General features: G+C 47.5%; 1 pseudogene; it reads right to left on the reverse strand.

Annotated features, from left to right (window-relative positions):
- Nucleotides 1-680: 680 nt before the first annotated feature.
- Nucleotides 681-6,086, reverse strand: LOC134731173 (olfactory receptor 7E24-like; annotated as a pseudogene).
- Between the last annotated feature and the right edge of the window lie 2,418 nt (nucleotides 6,087-8,504).

Here is an 8,504-nt window from a genome sequence, read left to right on the forward strand (position 1 = left end):
ACACCATATGTGTACACCTGCTGTGATATTATTCATAATATCCTAGAGGAATATTACTGCTGATGGCACAGGAGATGTACACCATGTGTGTCAACCGCCTGTGTCATTATTCTTAATATCCTAGGGAGATGTTTCCTTGAATGGCACAAAGTGTGCGCAAAAGGTCACAGAAGGTGTGCACCTTGTGATGTTATCTGCAATACCCTAGAAGGATGTTACTCCTAATATGTCACAGGGGTGTACACACTTTGATATTATTTGTAATCTCATAGAGAGGTATGACTTCAAATATCACAGTGGATGTTCACACGTAGTGTATACCCTGTGATATTATTCGTAATATCCTGGGGAGATGCAACTCCTGATATCACAGTGCGTGTACCCGGTGTGTGTACACCCTTGATATGAGTCGTGATATCCAGGGTAAATATGACTCCTCATATCACACAGTGTGCACAACCTGTAATATTTTTCATAATATTTAAGGGAGATAGCGCTTCTAATATCACCGTGGGTGTACCCCGTGTGTGTACTCTGTGACAGTATTTTTTATATCCTAGGGAGGTATTACTCATAATGTCACAGTGGGTGTTCACCCTGTGATATCATTCTTATTTGACCTTGCCGCCTTTTTTAAACCACCCTATAAAAGGAATGGAACAGATAAGAAGATGTTGAGATTAGACTGTGCTGCCGTGCGGCCGCCGCAGGACACTTTTCATATCCCTGTTTCTCAGGCTGTAGATGAAGGGGTTCAGCATGGGGGTGACCACCATGTACATCACTGAGGCCACTGCACCCTTTCTCGGGGAAGATGACACATCTGAACCGAGGTACCCTCCAATGCCTGTTCCATAAAATCAGCAAACAACTGACAGGTGAGACCCACAGGTGGAGAAGGTTTATACTTCCCACCTGATGATGAAACCCTCAGAATGGAGGAAACAATTTTACAGTAAGAGAAAAGGGTCCCCGAGATGGGAAGAAAACCAAATATGGCCTCAGGGAAATACATGTTGCTGTTCCTGGTGAAGGTGTCACAACATGCAAGATGGGAGAGTTGAGAAGGTTCCCAGAAGAAATTAGGAATTTCCACATCCTTGAAGCAGGTCATTTGTAAGGCAATCAAGTTGTGCAGCTGGCAGTCTGAAAGACTGAGAAAAAAAAAAAAAAAAGACAACAAATCTAGGAAGCCACAGAAACACGGGTTAAAGATGGCTGAACGATACAGAGGGTGACAGATGGCTACAAACCGGTCATAGGCCATCACACTCAGGAGCATGTCTCTCTTCCATACCTCCAAAAATGGCAAAGAGAGACATCTGAGTCAGGCAGCCTGCATAGGAGATGACTCTGCTGTGAGACTGGATGTCCACAATCATCTTGGGGACCGTGGTGGAGGTGAAACCGATGTCAGGCAAGGACAGGTTGGAGAGGAACAAGTACATGGGGGTGTGGAGGTGGGAGTCAGCGCTGACGGCCAGGATGATGAGCAGGTTCCCCAGCACCGTGACCGGGCACATGGACAGGAACAGCCCAGCGACGACCCGCTGCAGTTCTGGATCCTCTGAGAGTTTAAGGAGGAGGAATATAGAGACATCTATTAGACTCTGTGGGTCTGTATCATTTGGATACAACCCTCTTTTGCCTGGAAAAGAGGGTTGAAAAATCTGAAACAAGTAAACCAATACCCAGCATTGTGTCTGCATTTTGGATAGAAGGAATTCACAAGTAATGTTTGCAGGTTTCAGAGCAATCCACACTCAGCAATATTTTCTAGTTCTGACAAGCTCAATTGCCTTATAATGCTTTCAACATCGATTGCTGTGTTATTCTCCTCTTGCTGTACACACCTGCCTTAGAGACACTAGCTTCGAGAACGTTCCAAGAACCAGATCATCATATATAACAAATTTGTAATTGCTAGAAAATACAGCCTATCTTTTCTGAAGAAAAAGATATAATAAAACCACTGTCTTCACTTTAAGAAAAAGGTTATCCTAATTAAAGGAAATTAAGAACTCAAATATTTTATTTATTCTACTAGGTTGATACAAATTCCCTTGATTTAGAACATTTGTAAACACTGTGTAACAGCTGAGGCCATGCCATCTGGAAATGAAATGAAGGTTGATAGTTCATAAGCAGAAAATAGTTCCACATGCCAGTTAGGTCCTAGTGATTTCATCATTCTGTTTTCGGACTTTTCTCCTTTGAGACAGTAATTGCTTACTCAAATCGGTGGGTCTTGTTTTAAAATTCATGGAAGCTCTAACTCCTGTCCTTAGCTTAGGTGGACTTAGAGTTTTCATCAGAAAGTTTGGCCGGATGTGGTGGCTCACGCCTGTAATCCCAGCACTTTGGGAGGCCGAGGAGGGCGGATCACGGGGTCAGGAGATCAAGACCATCCTGGCCAACATGGTGAAAACCCGCCTATACTAAAAATACAAAAACTTTGCCCGGTATGGCGGCGCGCGCCTGTAGTCCCAGCTACTCGGGAGGCTGGGGCAGGAGAATGGCTTGAACCTGGGAGGCAGAGACTACAGTGAGCCGAAATCACACCACTGCACGCCAGCCTGGGCAACGAGAGCAAAACTCCGTCTCAAAACACAAAAAACAAAAAGAATCAAGTAAGTCAAAGTCACGCTGATGACAGCCAATTTTGGTGAAGCAAGGAAGTGTCAATTCAATCATTAACATAGATTTTGACTTTTGCTGTCTCCTATGTGCCAAGCAAGATATAGGCTCTGGGGAATCAGAAGCAAAAGAGACTCCCTTGTTCCTCTCACAGTACTCAGTACTTACTGAGAGAAGGACAAAACAAAATGTCCTGTCTGGAATGCAGGGAAAGCAGAACTTCAGGTCAGGGGATATTTCCGTTGAATTGTGTGGAGTTGAAGCTGAAAATCTTAAGGAATGTATCTAAAATTCACTTTGCCTTTACTTTATGCATCCGTCACCTAGAGATCACACAGCGGGCGCCCACGATCGGCTTAATCATCACTCACTTCCATCGGATCAACTGGAAATCAAGTCAGATGAGAGTGCTGAGTCTCAGAGGATGGACGTCTCACCCCTTGCCATACAGAGAAGTAGAAAGGGTGGTATTCAAAATTCATGGCCAGACTCAAAGTCCCGGGTACTATACTTCCTGGTCTTCCAACTCTCAAAAAGTTGTGGGTTTTTTTTGTTTTTGTTTTTGTTTTTGTTGTTTTGAGATGGAGTCTCATTCCGTTGCCCAGGCTGGAGTGCAATGGAGTGATCTCTGCTCACTGCAACCTCTGCATCCCAGGTTCAAGCTATTCTCCTGCCTCAGCCTGCCAAGTAGCTGAGATGACAGGAACCCGCCACTACGCCTGGCTCATTTTTTTCTATTTTGAGTAGAGACGTGGTTTCACCATGTTGGCCAGGCTGGTCTCGAATTCCTGACCTTGTGATTCGCCTGCCTCAGCCTCCCAAAGGGCTGGGATTACAGGCATGAGCCACCGCTCCCAGCTTCCAAAAGTTTTAAGCAGAGCTCAGAGGTCTTAACCACAGGCACATCGGAGGTGCATTTTTGAAACGCTTTCCAGCTTCCTCAATAGGAATGGAAGCCAAACTCCGAATTGATGACTCCTTTGAGGAAGTCGAGAGCTGTAAGGAAAGCCAGGAACAGGGGCAAGGGAGAGATGCGCCCCGAACGATCCTGTGCCAATTCTTTCTGGAATCCTCGATGTGATCTCAGCTGCCCTTTCTATACTTGACACAGTGATTGTGGCACCCACTGGTCTAGCTGTGTTCTACAAGGAACCCGCAAAGGGAAGGGCACAGTGAGCAGGGCCATCCGCCTGAGTGACGAGGATTTGAGAGGGCAGGTTGGTTTTGGGAGAGGACTGGCCAAATGCCATGTGTCTGGACTTAGACTGGATGGTTCAAATTGGACTTCACCCTTTTTGACTTCATGATCTAGTAAGAGTTATATGGAAAGGCGTTGCTCCTTTTCTAGTCTGTAAAATCATCATGAAATGTGCACTAATAACGTGGAGACCATGCAGATGAAATGAAACAAGCTGCATAGAGCACAGAGCTCAGAGCCTGGCCTTTAGGAAGCCCTCAGTAAGGGTTCATGATGCCATGGTGTCTGTCGTCATCCTCTTTGTCCTCATCATCACCTTCATAATCTTTTTGTTGTTCTTAGGGAATAGTTTAGAGGGACTGATTCCCTGCTATCATGGGTGAGATGTCTATGAAAAGGACAACCAGTGGTGGAGGAAAGCAAAATTTTGAATAAGATTTCTGAGACCCCCAGCACAACCAAGAACAGAAACTTCACAGTCTGCTGAGTGGACAGTTTGCACATTGGTCTCCTCCCATCTGCCCCCCGCACTCTCCTGTTTGTCCTGAGGAGGAGGAAGCCAAACAAGGCTCCCGTCCATTTCTCAGCACTCACTTGAAGGGGTGACCTGCCCCTCCACACCTGTGGGTATTTCTAGTCAGGTGGGATGAGAGACTGAGGAAAGAAATAAGACACAGAGACAAAGTATAGAGAAACAACAGTGAGCCCAGGGGACCGGCGCTCAGCATACCAAGGATCTGCACCGGCACCGGCCTCTGAGTTCCCTCAGTTTTTATTGATTATTATTTTTATTATTTTAGCAAAAAGGAATGTAGTAGGAGGGCAGGTTGATAATAAGGAGAAGGTCAGCAACGAAGATGTGAGCAATAGAATCTATATCATAATGAAGTTCAAGGGAAGTTACTATGACTGGACGTGTACATAAGCCAGATTGATGTTTCTCTCCACCCAAACATCTCAGTGGAGTAAAGAATAACAAGGCAGTATTGCTGCAAACATGTCTTGCCTCCCACCATAGGGCAGTTTTTCTCCCATCTCAGAATTGAACAAATGTACAATCGGGTTTTATACCGAGACATTCAGTTCCCAGGGGCAGGCAGGAGACAGGGGCCTTCCTCTCTCTCAACTGCAAGAGGCTTTCCTCTTTGACTAATCCACCTCAGCACAGACCCTTTACTGCTGTCAGGCTCGGGGACAGTCAGGTCTTTCCCCTCCCACGAGGCCACTTTTCAGACTATCACATGGGGAGAAACCTTGGACAATACGCGGCTTTCAAGGGCAGGGCTCCCTGCGGCTTTCCACAGTGTATCGTGCCCCTGGTTTATTGAGACTAGAGAATTGGCGATGACTTTTACCAAGTATACTGCTTGGGAACATCTTGTTAACAAGGCACATCCTGCACAGTCCTAGATCCCTTAAACCTTGATTTCATACAACACATGTTTTTGTGAGCTTCAGGTTGGGTCAAAGTGGCTGGGGCAAAGCTACACATTAACAACATCTCAGCAAAGCAATTGTTGAAAGTACAGGTCTTTTTCAAAATGGAGTCTCTTATGTCTTTCCTTTCTACATAGACACAGTAACAGTCTGATCACTCTTTCTTTTGCCTACACTCACTGAACTGCCCCTCCCCTCTGCTGGGCCATGACCATGGAGAACAGGTCCACTGTCCTCCCTGCGTGGTGCACGATGGATGCTCAGACTCCATCCTCAAGGCTGGCAAGAAGACACGTTGAGACATGTGCCTCCTGATACAGGTGATGGCTGTGGAGCCCACAGGACTGAAACCTCACACTGCAGGGCTGGAGGCACAGACTATTTACTGTTCTGTGCCCTGGGGGGCTCAAGGCACAGAGCTCCTCATTAGCCAAAGTCACCCAAGTTCCCCAACCTCTTAAGGATTTCCTCATCATCATGCAAGAAGAAGAGAAAAGTGAGTGTCCATAGAAGCTTTGGGGCTCTTCCTCTAATCAGGAGAAAGCTGGTGTGTATTCTTCGCTTCTTTCTTTGCTTTTTAAAGATCCAACTGCTTTAATTTTCATCTTTTATTATGGGAAAATATACCACGTATAAATATTTAAAATTATAAATATATATTAGTGCATATAGAATGGCCAGTATAAACATTTACAGTTTCCACTCTTTTTCAGTTTACAGTTTAATGACATTAAGTACGTTCACATTGTTTAGCAACCATCACCGCCATCATCTCCAGAACAGTTTTATTTTTCAAAATGGAAATTGCAACCATTCGCCAAGCTCTCCACTCCTCTCTCTCGCCCACCCCTGGGGGCCACCTTTCTAGTTTGCAACTCTAGGAGTCTAACTACTCTAGACACTTGATAGATAAGTGGAATCATACCGTGTTTAATTTTTTTTTTTAGAGATAGAATCTTTCTCTGTCACCCAGGCTGGAGTGCAGTGGCATGATCTCGGCTCACTGCAACTTCCACTTCGGGGGCTCAAGCAATTCTTATGTCTCAGTCTCCCGAGTAGCTGGGATTACAGGCGTGTGATATCATGCCCAGCTAATTTTTGTATTTTTAATAGAGACGAGCTTTCACCATATTGGCCAGGCTGGTCTCGAACTCCTGAGCTTAAGGGATCCACCTGTCTCAGCCTCCCAAAATGCTGGGGTTACAGATGTGAGCCACTGAGCCTGGGCATGTTTATCCTTTTGGGATTTATTTATTTCACTGACGATAATGTCTTCAAGGTTCATCCATGTTGCGGCCTGCATCAGAAGTGCCTGTTTGTTTTTGTTGTTTTTTTGTTTGTTTGGTTTTATTTTGTTTTGTTTTGCGTTTTCATGGAGTCTCACTCTGTCGCACCGGCTGGAGTGCAGTGGCACAATCTAGGCTCACTGCAACCTCCGCCTCCCGGGTTCGAGCGATTCTTGTGCCTCAGCTTCCTGAGTAGCTGACATTAGAGGTGCGTGCCACCACACCAGCTAATTTTTGTATTTTTAGTAGAGATGGGGTTTGCCATGTTGGCCAAGCTGGTCTTGAACTCGTGAGCTCAGGTGATCCACACGCCTCAACTTCCCAAAGTGTTAGGATTACAGACATTAGCCACTGTGCCCAGCCCAAGGATGTGTATATTTTCTATAGAGTTTTGATAATAATACTTTGACAGCAAATATATTGTGACTATATACATATATATATATATATATATATATATATATATAGCTCTCCCTCTCCCTGTCCCTCTCCCTCTCCCCACGGTCTCCCTCTCCCTCTCTTTCCACGGTCTCCCTCTGATGCCGAGCCAAAGCTGGACTGTACTGCTGCCATCTCAGCTCACTGCAACCTCCCTGCCTGATTCCCCTGCCTCAGCCTGCCGAGTGCCTGGGATTGCAGGCGCCCAACGCCACGCCTGACTGGTTTTCGTATTTTTTTGGTGGAGACGGGGTTTCGCTGTGTTGGCCGGGCTGGTCTCCAGCTCCTAACCGCGAGTGATCCGCCAGCCTCGGCCTCCCGAGTTGCTGGGATTGCAGACAGAGTCTCGTTCACTCAGTGCTCAATGGTGCCCAGGCCGGAGTGCAGTGGCGTGATCTCGGCTCGCTACAACCACCACCTCCTAGCAGCCTTGGCCTCCCAAAGTGCCAAGATTGCAGCCTCTGCCCGGCCACCACCCCGTCTGGGAAGTGAGGAGCGTCTCTGCCTGGCCACCCATCGTCTGGGATGTGAGGAGCCCCTCTGCCTGGCTGCCCAGTCTGGGAAGTGAGGAGCGCCTCTTCCCGGCCGCCATCCCATCTAGGAAGTGAGGAGCGTCTCTGCCCGGCTGCCCATCGTCTGAGATGTGGGGAGCGCCTCTGCCCAGCCGCCCCGTCTGGGATGTGAGGAGTGCCTCTGCCCGGCCACGACCCCGTCTGGGAGGTGAGGAGCATCTCTGCCTGGCCGCCCCATCTGAGAAGTGAGGAGCCCCTCCGCCCGGCAGCCACCCCATCTGGGAAGTGAGGAGCGTCTCCACCCAGCAGCCACCCCGTCCGGGAGGGAGGTGGGGGGGTCAGCCCCCGCCGGCCAGCCGCCCCGTCCGGGAGGTGGGGGGCGCCTCTGCCCGGCCGCCCCTTCTGGGAAGTGAGGAGCCCCTCTGCCCGGCCACCACCCTGTCTGGGAGGTGTACCCAACAGCTCATTGAGAATGGGCCATGATCACAATGGCAGTTTTGTGGAATAGAAAAGGGGGAAAGGTGGGGAAAAGATTGAGAAATCGGATGGTTGCTGTGTCTGTGTAGAAAGAAGTAGACATGGGAGACTTTTCATTTTGTTCTGTACTAAGAAAAATTCTTCTGCCTTGGGATGCTGTTGATCTATGACCTTACCCCCAACCCTGTGCTCTCTGAAACATATGCTGTGTCCACTCAGGGTTAAATGGATTAATGGCGGTGCAAGATGTGCTTTGTTAAACAGATACTTGAAGGCAGCATGCTCGTTAAGAGTCATCACCACTCCCTAATCTCAAGTACCCAGGGACACAAACACTGGAAGGCCGCAGGGTCCTCTGCCTAGGAAAACCAGAGACCTTTGTTCACTTGTTTATCTGCTGACCTTCTCTCCACTATTGTCCTATGACCCTGCCAAATCCCCCTCTGCGAGAAACACCCAAGAATGATCAATAAAAAAAAAAAAAAAAGACAGCGGTGTGCAGCTGGAATGATGCACCTG

Source organism: Pan paniscus, chromosome 9 (assembly GCF_029289425.2).
Source record: "Pan paniscus chromosome 9, NHGRI_mPanPan1-v2.0_pri, whole genome shotgun sequence".
Taxonomy (NCBI): Eukaryota; Metazoa; Chordata; class Mammalia; order Primates; family Hominidae; genus Pan; species Pan paniscus.